The sequence below is a fragment of the Cherax quadricarinatus genome, chromosome 100 (assembly GCF_038502225.1).
Source record: "Cherax quadricarinatus isolate ZL_2023a chromosome 100, ASM3850222v1, whole genome shotgun sequence".
Taxonomy (NCBI): domain Eukaryota; kingdom Metazoa; phylum Arthropoda; class Malacostraca; order Decapoda; family Parastacidae; genus Cherax; species Cherax quadricarinatus.
In genome coordinates, this window is record NC_091391.1 from 1,198,877 (window position 1) to 1,216,504 (window position 17,628).

At 45.3% G+C, this 17,628-nt stretch overlaps 1 protein-coding gene across 1 annotated transcript in view; it reads left to right on the plus strand.

The window, feature by feature from the left end:
- Positions 1–609: 609 nt before the first annotated feature.
- The window catches only part of LOC128704669 (solute carrier family 45 member 3-like), a 78,523-nt gene continuing 61,504 nt past the window's right edge, over positions 610–17,628 (plus strand). The window contains exon 1 of the mRNA XM_070079559.1: positions 610–679. The gene's annotated coding sequence lies outside the window, so the exon portion shown is untranslated. The remainder of the gene's footprint in view (positions 680–17,628) is intronic.

Genomic DNA, 17,628 nt, shown 5'->3' on the forward strand with positions numbered 1-17,628 from the left:
CCCCCCAACACCACCCCAGGCAACCGCAGACCCACCACCGACCCCCCCACCACCCCAGACCCCACACCACCACCTCAGACCCCCCAACACCACCCCAGACAACCACCCCACCACCCCAGACAACCACACCACCACTCCAGACCCCCCAACACCACCCCAGACAACCACCCCACCACCTCAGACAACCACACCACCACTCCAGACCCCCCAACACCACCCCAGGCAACTCGACCCCCCCAACACCACCCCCCACCACCCCAGACCCCACCCCACCACCTCAGACCCCCCAACACCACCCCAGACAACCACCCCACCACCCCAGACAACCACACCACCACTCCAGACCCCCCAACACCACCCCAGACAACCACCCCACCACCCCAGACAACCACCCCAGACAACCACCCCACCACCCCAGACAACCACACCACCACCTCAGACCCCCCAACACCACCCCAGACAACCACCCCAGACAACCACACCACCACCTCAGACCCCCCAACACCACCCCAGACAACCACCCCACCACCCCAGACAACCGCCCCACCTCCCCAGTCCCCACCCCACCACCCCAGACCCCCCAACCCCACCACAACCCCCCACACCACCACACACACAGTGTTCATTAAGCTATCACAGTGGAAGGACTTACAGTGTCGCTGCCGCACCATAACCCAGGGTAACGTACCCCACAACCCCCCACAACCCCCCCAAAACCCCCTCACAACCCCACCCCACATATACATCACCTCATACAACCAGAAACACAAAATACATTACTGTATTACCATAGAGTGACGTCAGTTGTATCATGGTAATATTATACCCATACCCAGGTCTTGGGCACAGTTATTGGATGCCCATGTGGGTTTGTGTACCTTCCTGGGGCCATGGGCCATAATATGGCCATGATGGACCCCGTCCAGTTACTAGCCAGACCCACTGTATGTATGTATGTATGTATATGTATGTATATGTTTGTATGTATGTATGTATGTATGTGTACTCACCTAATTGTGCTTGCAGGGGTTGAGACACAGCTCCTGGCCCGCCTCTACTGAGTCCTACTACTGTATGTATGTATGTATGTATGTATGTATGTATGTATGTATATATGTATGTATGTATGTATGTATGTATGTATGTGTACTCACGTAATTGTGGTTACAGGGGTTGATTTACAGCTCTTGGCCCCGCCTCTTCACTGGTCACTACTAGGTCCTCTTTCTGCTCCATGAGCTTGATCATACCTCTTCTTAAAGCTGTGTATGGTTCCTGCCACCACTACAGCAGCAGGCCTACTGGCCCATGTGAGGCAGGTCCAAGTTTCCTACTGGCTTAAGCTAATGACATAACCTAGTCAGGTCAGGTCACATTCACTTAAGGAGCACGGTAACTGACCTAGTAACACAAGCTAGTCAGGTCCAACTCACACCTACTGCAGCAGGCCTACTGGCCCATGTGAGGCAGGTCCAAGTCTCCCACCGGCCCAAGCCTAGTTAGGTCAGGTCACATTCACTTAAGGAAGGAGCACTGCACCAGACCCAGTAGCACAAGCTAGTCAGGTCCAACTCACACCCATCCACACCCACTCAAGATAAGATTTCGTTGGGATTTTTAACCCCGGAGGGTTAGCCACCCAGGATAACCCAAGAAAGTCAGTGCGTCATCGAGGACTGTCTAACTTATTTCCATTGTGGTCCTTAATCTTGTCCCCCAGGATGCCACCCACACCAGTCCACTAACACCCAGGATGCCACCCACACCAGTCCACTAACACCCAGGATGCCACCCACACCAGTCCACTAACACCCAGGATGCCACCCACACCAGTCCACTAACACCAAGGATGTGACCCACACCAGTCCACTAACACCCAGGATGCCACCCACACCAGTCCACTAACACCCAGGATGTGACCCACACCAGTCCACTAACACCCAGGATGCCACCCACACCAGTCGACTAACACCCAGGATGTGACCCACACCAGTCCACTAACACCCAGGATGTGACCCACACCAGTCCACTAACACCCAGGATGCCACCCACACCAGTCCACTAACACCCAGGATGCCACCCACACCAGTCCACTAACACCCAGGATGTGACCCACACCAGTCCACTAACACCCAGGATGTGACCCACACCAGTCCACTAACACCCAGGATGCCACCCACACCAGTCCACTAACACCCAGGATGTGACCCACACCAGTCCACTAACACCCAGGATGTGACCCACACCAGTCCACTAACACCCAGGATGCCACCCACACCAGTCCACTAACACCCAGGATGCCACCCACACCAGTCCACTAACACCCAGGATGTGACCCACACCAGTCCACTAACACCCAGGATGTGACCCACACCAGTCCACTAACACCCAGGATGCCACCCACACCAGTCCACTAACACCCAGGATGTGACCCACACCAGTCCACTAACACCCAGGATGTGACCCACACCAGTCGACTAATACCCAGGATGTGACCCACACCAGTCGACTAACACCCAGGATGCCACCCACACCAGTCGACTAACACCCAGGATGTGACCCACACCAGTCCACTAACACCCAGGATGTGACCCACACCAGTCCACTAACACCCAGGATGCCACCCACACCAGTCCACTAACACCCAGGATGCCACCCACACCAGTCCACTAACACCCAGGATGTGACCCACACCAGTCCACTAACACCCAGGATGTGACCCACACCAGTCCACTAACACCCAGGATGTGACCCACACCAGTCCACTAACACCCAGGATGTGACCCACACCAGTCCACTAACACCCAGGATGTGACCCACACCAGTCCACTAACACCCAGGTACCTACTTGCTGCTAGGTGAACAGGACAACAGGTGTAAGAAAACACGTCGAAATGTTTCCATCCCGCCGGGAATCGAACCCGGACTCTCCATGTGTGAAGCGAGAGCTTTAGCCACCAGGCCAATGACCCACCCAGTCTGGTCACCTCCACTCAAGGAAGGAGCACGACACCAGACCCAGTAGCACAAGCTAGTCAGGTCCAACTCACACCCATCCACACCCACTCATGTATTTATCTAACCTATTCTTAAAACTACACAACGTTTTAGCCTCTATAACTGTACTTGGGAGTTTGTTCCACTCATCCACAACTCTATTACCAAACCAGTACTTTCCTATATCCTTCCTGAATCTGAATTTTTCCAACTTAAAACCATTGCTGCGAGTCCTGTCTTGGCTGGATGTTTTCACCACGTTGTTTACATCCCCTTTATTTATTCCTATCTTCCATTTATACACCTCAATCATATCTCACCCTAATTCTACGTCTTTCTAGAGAGTGCAGATTCAGGGCCCTTATTCTATCCTCATAGTGCAGATTCAGGGCCTCAGTCTATCCTCATAGTGCAGATTCAGGGCCTCAGTCTATCCTCATAATGCAGATTCAGGGCCTCAGTCTATCCTCATAGTGCAGATTCAGGGCATCAGTCTATTCTCAGAGTGCAGATTCAGGGCCTCAGTCTATCCTCATAGTGCAGATTCAGGGCCTCAGTCTATCCTCATAGTGCAGATTCAGGGCCTCAGTCTATCCTCATAGTGCAGATTCAGGGCCTCAGTCTATCCTCATAGTGCAGATTCAGGGCCTCAGTCTATCCTCATAGTGCAGATTCAGGGTCTCAGTCTATCCTCATAGTGCAGATTCAGGGCCTCAGTCTATCCTCATAGTGCAGATTCCGGGTCTCAGTCTATCCTCATAGTGCAGATTCAGGGCCTCAGTCTATCCTCATAGTGCAGATTCAGGGCCTCAGTCTATCCTCACATTGCAGATTCAGGGCCTCAGTCTATCCTCATAGTGCAGATTCAGGGTCTCAGTCTATCCTCATAGTGCAGATTCAGGGCCTCAGTCTATCCTCATAGTGCAGATCAGGGCCTCAGTCTATCCTCATAGTGCAGATTCAGGGCCTCAGTCTATCCTCATAGTGCAGATTCAGGGCCTCAGTCTATCCTCATAGTGCAGATTCAGGGCCTCAGTCTATCCTCATAGTGCAGATTCAGGGCCTCAGTCTATCCTCATAGTGCAGATTCAGGGCCTCAGTCTATCCTCATAGTGCAGATTCAGGGCCTCAGTCTATCCTCATAGTGCAGATTCAGGGCCTCAGTCTATCCTCATAGTGCAGATTCAGGGCCTCAGTCTATCCTCATTGTGCAGATTCAGGGTCTCAGTCTATCCTCATAGTGCAGATTCAGGGCCTCAGTCTATCCTCTTAGTGCAGATTCAGGGTCTCAGTCTATCCTTATAGTGCAGATTCAGGGCCTCAGTCTATTCTCATAGTGCATATTCAGGGCCTCAGTCTATCCTCATAGTGCAAATTCAGGGCCTCAGTCTATTCTCATAGTGCAGATCAGGGCCTCAGTCTATCCTCATAGTGCAGATTCAGGGCCTCAGTCTATCCTCATAGTGCAGATCAGGGCCTCAGTCTATCCTCATAGTGCAGATTCAGGGCCTCAGTCTATCCTCATAGTGCAGATTCAGGGCCTCAGTCTATCCTCATAGTGCAGATTCAGGGCCTCAGCTTATCCTCATAGTGCAGATTCAGGGCCTCAGTCTATCCTCATAGTGCAGATTCAGGGCCTCAGTCTATCCTCATAGTGCGGATTCAGGGCCTCAGTCTATCCTCATAGTGCAGATTCAGGGCCTCAGTCTATCCTCATAGTGCAGATTCAGGGCCTCAGTCTATCCTCATAGTGCAGATTCAGGGCCTCAGTCTATCCTCATAGTGCAGATTCAGGGCCTCAGTCTATCCTCATAGTGCAGATTCAGGGCCTCAGTCTATCCTCATAGTGCAGATTCAGGGCCTCAGTCTATCCTCATAGTGCAGATTCAGGGCCTCAGTCTATCCTCATAGTGCAGATTCAGGGCCTCAGTCTATCCTCATAGTACAGATTCAGGGCCTCAGTCTATCCTCATAGTGCAGATTCAGGGCCTCAGTCTATCCTCATAGTGCAGATTCAGGGCCTCAGTCTATCCTCATAGTGCAGATTCAGGGCCTCAGTCTATCCTCATAGTGCAGATTCAGGGCCTCAGTCTATCCTCATTGTGCAGATTCAGGGTCTCAGTCTATCCTCATAGTGCAGATTCAGGGCCTCAGTCTATCCTCTTAGTGCAGATTCAGGGCCTCAGTCTATCCTTATAGTGCAGATTCAGGGCCTCAGTCTATTCTCATAGTGCATATTCAGGGCCTCAGTCTATCCTCATAGTGCAAATTCAGGGCCTCAGTCTATCCTCATAGTGCAGATCAGGGCCTCAGTCTATCCTCATAGTGCAGATTCAGGGCCTCAGTCTATCCTCATAGTGCAGATCAGGGCCTCAGTCTATCCTCATAGTGCAGATTCAGGGCCTCAGTCTATCCTCATAGTGCAGATTCAGGGCCTCAGTCTATCCTCATAGTGCAGATTCAGGGCCTCAGCGTATCCTCATAGTGCAGATTCAGGGCCTCAGTCTATCCTCATAGTGCAGATTCAGGGCCTCAGTCTATCCTCATAGTGCGGATTCAGGGCCTCAGTCTATCCTCATAGTGCAGATTCAGGGCCTCAGTCTATCCTCATAGTGCAGATTCAGGGCCTCAGTCTATCCTCATAGTGCAGATTCAGGGCCTCAGTCTATCCTCATAGTGCAGATTCAGGGCCTCAGTCTATCCTCATAGTGCAGATTCAGGGCCTCAGCTTATCCTCATAGTGCAGATTCAGGGCCTCAGTCTATCCTCATAGTGCAGATTCAGGGCCTCAGTCTATCCTCATAGTGCAGATTCAGGGCCTCAGTCTATCCTCATAGTGCAGATTCAGGGCCTCAGTCTATCCTCATAGTGCAGATTCAGGGCCTCAGTCTATCATCATAGTGCAGATTCAGGGCCTCAGTCTATCCTCATAGTGCAGATTCAGGGCCTCAGTCTATCCTCATAGTGCAGATTCAGGGCCTCAGTCTATCCTCATAGTGCAGATTCAGGGCCTCAGTCTATCCTCATAGTGCAGATTCAGGGCCTCAGTCTATCCTCATAGTGCAGACTCAGGGCCTCAGTCTATCCTCATAGTGCAGATTCAGGGCCTCAGTCTATCCTCATAGTGCAGATTCAGGGCCTCAGTCTATCCTCATAGTGCAGATTCAGGGCCTCAGTCTATCCTCATAGTGCAGATTCAGGGCCTCAGTCTATCCTCATAGTGCAGATTCAGGGCCTCAGTCTATCCTCATAGTGCAGATTCAGGGCCTCAGTCTATCCTCATAGTGCAGATTCAGGGCCTCAGTCTATCCTCATTGTGCAGATTCAGGGTCTCAGTCTATCCTCATAGTGCAGATTCAGGGCCTCAGTCTATCCTCTTAGTGCAGATTCAGGGCCTCAGTCTATCCTTATAGTGCAGATTCAGGGCCTCAGTCTATTCTCATAGTGCATATTCAGGGCCTCAGTCTATCCTCATAGTGCAAATTCAGGGCCTCAGTCTATCCTCATAGTGCAGATCAGGGCCTCAGTCTATCCTCATAGTGCAGATTCAGGGCCTCAGTCTATCCTCATAGTGCAGATCAGGGCCTCAGTCTATCCTCATAGTGCAGATTCAGGGCCTCAGTCTATCCTCATAGTGCAGATTCAGGGCCTCAGTCTATCCTCATAGTGCAGATTCAGGGCCTCAGCTTATCCTCATAGTGCAGATTCAGGGCCTCAGTCTATCCTCATAGTGCAGATTCAGGGCCTCAGTCTATCCTCATAGTGCGGATTCAGGGCCTCAGTCTATCCTCATAGTGCAGATTCAGGGCCTTAGTCTATCCTCATAGTGCAGATTCAGGGCCTCAGTCTATCCTCATAGTGCAGATTCAGGGCCTCAGTCTATCCTCATAGTGCAGATTCAGGGCCTCAGTCTATCCTCATAGTGCAGATTCAGGGCCTCAGTCTATCCTCATAGTGCAGATTCAGGGCCTCAGTCTATCCTCTTAGTGCAGATTCAGGGCCTCAGTCTATCCTTATAGTGCAGATTCAGGGCCTCAGTCTATCCTCTTAGTGCAGATTCAGGGCCTCAGTCTATCCTCATAGAGGCCTAACCAAAGATATATATAGTGTTGAAGAACAACCTGAGGACTTCTATATACTTCTATATAATTCTAGATACGAAGCCGAGAATTCTGTTTGCTTTATTGTGAACACTAATGCACTGTTGTCTTGGTTTTAGATTATTGCTAACTTGAACTGCTAAATCTTTTTCGCAATCCGTAATATTAAGATCTTTATTATTTTATATGTGGTATGGTTACTTAACTCTCCAATGTTTAGAAATTTGCATTTGTCTATATTAAACTGCATCTGCCACTTCTCCAATCATTGTATCAGATTGTTCCTGAGAACTCTGTGACTGAAGAAATACTTCCTAACATCCCTGTGTCTCGTCTGAGTCTTCAACTTGCAGTTGTGTCCCCTTGTTGCTGTGTCCCCTTGTTGTTGTGTCCCCTTGTTGTTGTGTCCCCTTGTTGTTGTGTCCCCTTGTTGTTGTGTCCCCTTGTTGTTGTGTCCCCTTGTTGCTGTGTCCCCTTGTTGTTGTGTCCCCTTGTTGTTGTGTCCCCTTGTTGTTGTGTCACCTTGTTGCTGTGTCCCCTTGTTGTGTCACCTTGTTGTTGTGTCCCCTTGTTGCTGTGTCCCCTTGTTGCTGTGTCCCCTTGTTGCTGTGTCACCTTGCTGCTGTGTCACCTTGTTGCTGTGTCACCTTGTTGCTGTGTCCCCCTTGTTGCTGTGTCCCCTTGTTGCTGTGTCCCCTTGTTGTTGTGTCCCCTTGTTGCTGTGTCCCCTTGTTGCTGTGTCCCCTTGTTGCTGTGTCCCCTTGTTGCTGTGTCCCCTTGTTGCTGTGTCCCCTTGTTGTTGTGTCCCCTTGTTGTTGTGTCCCCTTGTTGCTGTGTCCCCTTGTTGCTGTGTCCCCTTGTTGCTGTGTCCCCTTGTTGCTGTGTCCCCTTGTTGCTGTGTCCCCTTGTTGCTGTGTCCCCTTGTTGCTGTGTCCCCTTGTTGTGTCCCCTTGTTGCTGTGTCCCCTTGTTGCTGTGTCCCCTTGTTGTTGTGTCCCCTTGTTGCTGTGTCCCCTTGTTGTTGTGTCCCCTTGTTGCTGTGTCCCCTTGTTGTTGTGTCCCCTTGTTGTTGTGTCCCCTTGTTGCTGTGTCCCCTTGTTGCTGTGTCCTCTCTTTGCTGTGTCCCCTTGTTGCTGTGTCCCCTTGTTGCTGTGTCCCCTTGTTGCTGTGTCCCCTTGTTGCTGTGTCCCCTTGTTGCTGTGTCCCCTTGTTGCTGTGTCTCCTTGTTGCTGTGTCCCCTTGTTGCTGTGTCCCCTTGTTGCTGTGCCCCCTTGTTGCTGTGTCCCCTTGTTGCTGCGTCCCCTTATTGCTGTGTCCCCTTGTTGCTGTGTCCCCTTGTTGCTGTGTCCCCTTGTTGTTGTGTCCCCTTGTTGGTGTGTCCCCTTGTTGCTCTGTCCCCTTGTTGCTCTGTCCCCTTGTTGTTGTGCCCCCTTGTTGTTATGTCCCCTTGTTGTTGTGTCCCCTTGTTGTTGTGTCCCTTTGTTGCTGTGTCCCCTTGTTGCTGTGTCCCCTTGTTGCTGTGTCCCCTTGTTGCTGTGTCCCCTTGTTGCTGTGTCCCCTTGTTGCTGTGTCCCCTTGTTGTTGTGTCCCCTTTTTGCTGTGTCCCCTTGTTGCTGTGTCACCTTGCTGCTGTGTCACCTTGTTGCTGTGTCACCTTGTTGCTGTGTCACCTTGTTGCTGTGTCACCTTGTTGCTGTGTCACCTTGCTGCTGTGTCACCTTGTTGCTGTGTCACCTTGTTGCTGTGTCACCTGGCTGCTGTGTCACCTTGTTGCTGTGTCACCTTGTTGCTGTGTCACCTTGTTGCTGTGTCACCTTGTTGTTACTATGTTTGATAATTGTAATTGTGTCCCTGTACTTAAATAAACTTGATGATCTATGCCTCAATAAATGGTTATAACTATGACCATAACTTTTAAAAGGGTGGACCATTAAGCCAGCGGAAGGCCTCGGTCAGATAACCAAAAGTTCGAACTGCAGGACATCATCTGACTAAGACCCGCGTCCTGTTTCGTGATGATCCTTACCAAACTTATCCTAAGCTTTCCTGAGTACCCAGGGTGGGTAAGCACCTTCAAGGACCATAACACTGTACCAATCGCATCTGCTAGAAAAATGACAGGATGGATAATGAGAACCTTCAAAACTAGGGATGCCAAGCCCATGATGACACTCTTCAGGTCACTTGTTCTATCTAGGCTGGAATATTGCTGCACACTAACAGCACCTTTCAAGGCAGGTGAAATTGCTGACCTAGAAAATGTACAGAGAACCTTCACGGCGCGCATAACGGAGATAAAACACCTCAATTACTGGGAGCGCTTGAGGTTCCTAAACCTGTATTCCCTGGAACGCAGGAGGGAGAGATACATGATTATATACACCTGGAAAATCCTAGAGGGACTAGTACTGAACTTGCACACGAAAATCACTCACTACGAAAGTAAAAGACTTGGCAGACGATGCACCATCCCCCCAATGAAAAGCAGGGGTGTCACTAGCACGTTAAGAGACCATACAATAAGTGTCAGGGGCCCGAGACTGTTCAACTGCCTCCCAGCACACACAAGGGGGATTACCAACAGACCCCTGGCAGTCTTCAAGCTGGCACTGGACAAGCACCTAAAGTCGGTTCCTGACTAGCCGGGCTGTGGCTCGTACGTTGGTTTGCGTGCAGCCAGCAGCAACAGCCTGGTTGATCAGGCTCTGATCCACCAGGAGGCCTGGTCACACACCGGGCCGCGGGGGCGTTGACCCCCGGAACTCTCTCCAGGTATACTCCAGGTATACCTGCTGCCCATGTTCACCCAGGTGTAAATTGATGTTGAAATAAGTCCCTTTGACTTTTCCTTTAGGTTATCCTAGGTAATCTACACATGCTGCTATATATGATAATTTTTGCAAGTGTATTTGTGTGTACCCATACTAGACTAAACTTATTTAACTGGGCGTTAGCCGAGTAATTTGCGTCGCACCTTGGGGTGGATCCCAGTGGAAATAATTATTATTGTTATAATTACAGCTAAGCGCTAAACCTACAGGGGTCATACAGTGCATCTTGTGGAAATGAGCTTCACTCTTTGGCTTTATTTGGTTGACAAAGGTGGTTTTGTTTGGGTTAGTAACCCTGGAGGGTTAAACCAGGATAGCCAAAATGCCAGTCAATATGGTTTATTCAGACCTAAAATGATTCCTTTAATAAATGTCTTGAACTATACTCAAGTGTCTTTTTCCACATCTTATCGGTATCACCAGACCATTTCTTAATTCGGGTTATTTCTACTTAGGATCCTCTCCCCCAGAATGCGACCCAAACAAGGATCCTCCCATTCGTAATAAATCACTTTGTCTGACTTTTTTGGGTTATCCTAGGTAATGTACATATTTACTGCTATGTATGGTAATTTATGTAACTGTATTTGTGTGTATCTTTTAGGTAGAAGAGCACAAGTGTAACTAATGTGACATTTTATTGTGGCAACGTTTCACTCCTCAGGAGCTTTGTCTAGTCGTTAGGTAACGGCTTGACAAAGCTCATGTCAAGCCGTTAGGTACCATTGATAAAGCTCCTGGAGAGCGAAACGTTGCCGCAATAAAATGTCACATTAGTTACACTTGTGTCCTTTTACCAAACATATTGTTGGTAATTCTACGAACATTAATATGATGTGTACCTGTATCTGAATAAACTTAACATTCAACTAACACCTAGGTACATATCTACAGTAGTACCTCGGTACTCAAACTTAATTTGTTATAGAAGGCTGTTCAAGTACCGAACGAATTTTTCCCAACCAATTTTATTTTTGGTTTGCTGTTATTACTAATCTTCTTAGGCCCCATGGTGACTTATTTATACAAATAATAAAAAAACGCCAAAAAATTCTAAGAAATACGAAATAGTTTACAGAAAAGTTCTGACAGGTCGTGTTTATTTGGCCGAGTGCCAAGCAATTGGTTGACTACCAAGCAATTTTTTTACCGAACAAAGTGTTCGAATACCGAATTGTTCGAGTGGGGAGCTGTTCGAGTACCGAGGTCCCACTGTATTTCTAGGTATCAGGGGACAGCGGGTGTTAATAGACTTGCCCTTCGCTCACCTTGCCCAGGATAAGAGTACAGTGGACCCCCGCATAACAATCATCTCCGAATGCGACCAATTATGTAAGTGCGTTTGTACGTGTATGTTTGGGGGTCTGAAATGGACTAATCTACTTCACAATATTCCTTATGGGAACAAATTCGGTCAGTACTGGCACCTGAACATACTTCTTGAGTGAAAAAATATCGTTAACCGGGGGTCCACTGTATACGTATTTACACAGGTACCTCATAGCAGAATGCTCCATCATTTCAGCTATGAGGTACAAGTTTATACCTCTCATCAATAAATAATTCTTATGAACATCCTGTGTATACAACCATTTTTTTTTTTTTATCAGTCGGTTGTTCAGATCTCTGTCATTTAACCCATAAACGGTCCAAACGTATATATACGTTTTTTTCAACATTTGAAAGTATGTAATAAAGTTGGTAGAATTACCGACAATATGTAAAGTAAAAGGACACAAGTGCAACTAATGTGACATTTAAACGTTTCGCTCTCCAGGAGCTTTATCAATGGCTTGATAAAGCTCCTGGAGAATGAAATGCCACAATAAATGTCACATTAGTTTTTGTCCTTTCAACATTTGAAAGTATGTAAAAAAAGTAGATCTTCTTTTTGTTTTTTTTTTACATTTGAAAATGTGTAAAAAAACTTTGATCTACTTTTTTTTTTATATTTGAAAATATGTAAAAAAAACGTAGATCTACTTTTGTAGCGCTACACATGTGAACGTAGATCTGCTTGGACCGTTTACGGGTTAAACAACATCACATTTTTGATTACTGTTCATCACTTTGGATATCTTAATAAATAATATTAGTGTAGTAAATTAGTTAATCACAATACCCTCCATGTGGAACCAATGCTTTATAGAGCAAATATGGTTTTATCTCAGCGAATTTTAATTGCATTTCCTGTTTGCTATTGATAAGAGATATCTGATAACACCATATTTTACCGATTATCGATGTCAGGCTGATAAGACAGTAATTTGGGGTTAAGTACCTATAATATCCTGTTTATTTATTTATTTATTTATTATTAATTTGAACATGATACAGAGAAGTAAAAAGGAATACAGTGGACCCCCGGTTAACGATATTTTTTCACTCCAGAAGTATGTTCAGGTGCCAGTACTGACCGAATTTGTTCCCAAAAGGAATAATATTGTGAAGTAGATTAGTCCATTTCAGACCCCCAAACATACATGTACAAACGCACTTACATAAATACACTTACATAATTGGTCGCATTCAGAGGTGATCGTTATGCGGGGGTCCACTGTACATTAAAGTGCAGCATGCCAAAGCCCCTTGTATACAGAGCATTACAGGCAGGCTTAAAATTAACTTAAGATTAACTAAGCAATGATATATTCAGTGGTAAAACATTATTGTAAACAGATAACAATTAAGCACAAATGAGTATTACAAAGACAGGTCATATGGTCATTTACTGTGTTGTTGTGTAATCAATAGAATGGAGTGTTCTGTTAGGTAATGTAATTAAAAAATAACAAAGTTTGATTGGGTCTGAGGTTAAACATTTATGAGATACAATTATTCAGTATTTATTTAGTTGTGGATGAGTAAGTGATTTTTAAGAAGAAACTTGAATTTATAAACAGACAGTGTTTCTTTTATATTCACAGGTAATGAATTCCAGATTTTAGGGCCTTTTATGTGCATTGAGTTTTTGCATAGTGTGAGATGGACACGAGGAACATCATGATCTGTGTCTTGTGTTATGGTCATGTGTTCTGTTAAGGTTGCTAAGGAGATGTTTGAGGGAAGGGTTTATGTCAGAGTTAAGTGTTCTATGTATGTAGTAGGTGCAGTAATAAGTATGGATGTTTTGTATGGTGAGTAGGTTTAGAGTTTTGAATATTGGTGGAGTGTGTTGTCTGGGGTGGGAATTTGTTATCATTCTGACTGCAGCCTTTTGTTGGGTAATTAGTGGTCTGAGATGGTTTATTGTTGTTGAGCCCCATGCACAAATTCCATAGGTGAGATAGGGGTAAATAAGTGAGTGATATAGGGCCAGGAGGGCTGACTGTGGAACATAGTACCGTATCTTCGATAGTATGCCTACGGTCTTGGAAATTTTCTTGGAAGTTTGTTGTATATGTGTTTGAAATTTGAGTCTATTATCAAGGTGGATTCCTAAGAATTTTCCCTCTGTGAGTTTTGTGATAGGTGATCCATTTATCATTATGTTAAGAGACACATCTGTAGCTCTGTTACCAAACTGAATGAAGTAGGTTTTGTCAATGTTTAGTGTAAGTTTGTTAGTCCTCATCCAGGTAGATATTTTCTGTAATTCGGTATTTACAGTATTGGCTAGCATGACTGGGCTCGGGTGAGAGAAGACGTATGTAGTGTCATCTGCAAATAGTGTGGGTTTGAGTAGTTGTGATGCATTTGGTAGGTCATTTATGTAAATGAGAAAGAGAAGAGGGCCAAGGACACTTCCCTATGGGACACCAACTGTAATTGGCTGTGCAGAAGAGTTTGCTCCATTTGCGTACACATATTGGCTTCTGTTGCTGAGGTATGATTTTAGGTAGTTGAGGGAGTGCCCTCTTATACCATAGTGCGAAACTTTTACGTGGAGCAAATCATGGTCAACTGTATCAAAAGCTTTACGTAAATCAATGAAGATCCCCAGTGGGACTTCTTTTTTCTCTAGTGCAGTGTACGTATATGTGTTCTAGCATGTGTATAATAGCATCATTTGTATTTTTATTAGGCCTGAACCCAAACTGAATGGGGTTGAGTATGTTGTGGGAGATGAGGTAGGAATAGATTCGCTTATGAATTAATTTTTCGAAGATTTTAGAGAGAGGGTGTAAATTGGATATTGGCCTATAGTTGCTCAAGTCTGGTCTCCTCCTTCATGTATCGGGGTGACCCTCGCTATTTCTGTTGTATAAATACTGTACTGTATATGGTGTCCCATAGCTCGATTGGTAGCACACTCAGCTCACACACTGAGGGCCATGGTTCGATCCCTGGTACAGGTGGAAACATTAGGATGGGCTTCCTTAAGATTCCTGCAGTCCCTGTTCACCTATCAGTAAAATAGTTACCAGGGTGTTAGTTGATTGGTGTGGGTTGCATCCCAGGGACAAAATTTACCTAATTTGCCTGAAATGCTCTGCATAACAAGGGACTTTCTATACAGTATAGTAGTATGTCATTGATGTCAGCTATAGTCTGTATACCTTGTACATTTACTTGTGGAAATAAAGATTATTATTATAGCTCCTTGTAGACTTCCTGGTCCTTCCATTTTCAGCCTGATTACCTGGTCCTTTACTATTGCCCTCACCCTGATGTGGTTATATAACAACTTTGGGTCAGATTTGGCTTTCAGTGTTACGTCATTCTCAAATCGTCATTGAGCCTCCCTTCTTGGACATGCTTCTATGTCACACACACGCTTCTGTTTCCTAGACGGATGTTTTGTGTCGCTGTCACTAAAACCATCACTTACTAGATTAAAATCATGTATATTTTTACTTCCCTCATCATCACCATTTCAGTCACATGTTTTTTGATTATGGATGGTGTTTATTCCCTTCCTTATGCCATGTCATTAATCTGTATATTAAACAGTTGCTTGAAGTGAAGGTTGACATGGCTTACACATGACCCCAATATTCTGATATGGTATTTATATTTCAATACCTCTGCTTGTCCATGATAACAGATCCTTTTAGCGTATAATAAAAAAAAAAATATTGAGTAATTCAAACCATCAACAACCCAGGAGAATATCTAATGACAACACAGGACGCAACAGTTTTTGTGATGTAACTCTGCACCCTCCACAGAAGGTCAGGGGACAGTGTGGTCCTACTGGACTGAGGTGGACAGTTGTGGATCTGTATAAGTTGTATCATGTACCATATTTCGTGGCTTATTAAATGCATTTGTTTCCATAAAATGTCTCTAAAAACCACTCTGCATTCTATAAACTGAAGGTCAGTGACAGGAGCTATAAGTTTGGGGTGTGGGGTGGGCTGTAGCTCTCCCAGTTACGTCCGATACCAAGCCATTGAAACTAAAACAAGTCTTATATGCTGTGAAATGCGGTAGGGGTCGGCCTAGGAAAGGTTGGAGGGAGGGGGTAAAGGAGGTTTTGTGTGCGAGGGGCTTGGACTTTCAGCAGGCATGCGTGAGCATGTTTGATAGGAGTGAATGGAGACAAATGGTTTTTAATACTTGATGTGCTGTTGGAGTGTGAGCAAAGTAACATTTATGAAGGGGTTCAGGGAAACCGGCAGGCCGGACTTGAGTCCTGGAGATGGAAAGTACAGTGCCTGCACTCTAAAGGAGGGGTGTTAATGTTGCAGTTTAAAAACTGTAGTGTAAAGCACCCTTCTGGCAAGACAGTGATGGAGTGAATGATGGTGAAAGTTTTTCTTTTTCGGGCCACCCTGCCTTGGTGGGAATTGGCCATTGTGTTAATAAAAATAATAAAAAAAAAATGTGGTACTTGTAGAAATATAGTTTATGTATTATTACTCTTGGGTGGAGGCTCTTGGACAGATGTCAATGCAGAATTGTCATTAGAGGACTGTTATACTGGAGTGTTTAGGTATTCTGTTATGCGTTTGTGGTCTGTTTTACCCACTTGATATTTTATACATCTGATAGCAGGGCATCATAAACTGCTCCAGGCCCTCCTGCAGAACAGTGCTTTCAGATGTGCCAGGGTCCTCTTAAGACAGTGAAAAGTCTGCAGTTTTAGCAACAGCATAGAACTGCTTATATAAGTATTGAAGTATTAAATGTTTATCTATAGGTTATTCTCCTTCAAGTATTTCCAGTGAATTCAGCAGTAATGATGATGATAATAATAATGATAGTGATATGTACTTTTTAGCATTTAAAATGCCGCATTTTTAAAAAAGCAAATTCAGTAGAGTCCTGAATAACACTTGTTAAGTTCCTTAAATTCGCTGTTTAGTGAAATCATGATAACTGGACTGAGGCACATGAGAAAAAAAATAGTTATGTTCTTGAGTCCTTAAAAGTTGCCAAATAAGATTCTTTTATGCTTTGTACTGTAAAGATAAATAAGATAATACACAGCCTGTACTCACTTAGCGACGTACTCATTTACCGACGACTCGGACTTACGACGAGCTCTCAGACCAGTATGCGTAATGTATATTAGAGATGATTTCTTCTGTTCTGTTTATTACAATACACAGTACACTACTGTTTAAATATTTAAAAATATACTAAGAATGTTATAAATGGTACAGAGGGGACATTACAACAATATCAAAGACGGTTACACAAACCTACTACCATTATAGTATGCTCCTCACTTAGTAACGAATTCGTTTACGGACGGGGTCTTAGGAATGGAACTCAGTCGTTAGGTGAGGGGAGGCTGTATTTTCATAACTTACATTGTATGTTTAACATAAAGTACATATAGCTAAGACAGTTGTGTACAAGTATTGTTTTATCTAAGTTCCGGTTGGTGGCATCTGTTGATCTTAAAATGTACGGAGATGGTGTAGCCCTGCTAAGGCAAGGTGGATAACTGTGGTGCTTGTGTTTCTATGCAGTTATCAGTAGATGATGATCGTATTGGGGTTCTCTGATATTTTGCAATGTGTTTTTGTTCTGTTTCACTTTGCAGTGTTTTATACAACTGACAAGACTTGCTCCAGATGCTGCTTTACAGTAGTGCTTCTAGATGTACTTGCCTAATTGTACTCAATTAATTGTGGTTGCAGGGGTTGAGACTCAGCTCCTGGCTCTGCCTCGTCGCTGAATGCTACTAGGTCCCCTCTGTCCCTGCTCCATGAGCTTTATCATACCTCATCTTAAAGCTATGTATGGTTCCTGCCTCAGGTCAAGGATGCTTTTCACTCAAAAACCTGCAGCTTTGCTAATAGTATACAGCATCTCAAGTATCTCTTGGAGTTTGTATAAATGGTTTATAAAAGTGACAAATTGATAATTGAGATGCATTTGGGAATCTTTAGTCCGGAAACTTTGTGCCATCCTTCTTCAGTCCAGTAGAGAAGAATGGTAGAAGATGAGTAGTTTGAGATAATCAGTCCCTCAGCCTTGAGTTGATTTCTTCAATCCAACAAATGTTGCCCAAGTGTCTTGGATTGTTAACTGTATAGGTATAAGTTTTTTTTACCTAATCCTCTTCTGTTATCTGCCTTGCTTCTAATTGGGAATTGATCTGCATTTCCTCTAGTCTGTTCTTTTTCATCCTCTTCTGATAGTTCGGCTATGACTTCTGCCTTGCCAGATTCATGAACCTGACTATATCGAAAGGAAAACCTGTGAAATTATCTACCACACTAGGCCGTAATGTTCACCAGCCTGAGTTTGTTGTTGAGTGGAAAATTCATTCCATGCATATTACTATATGCTGGTTGTTTCATT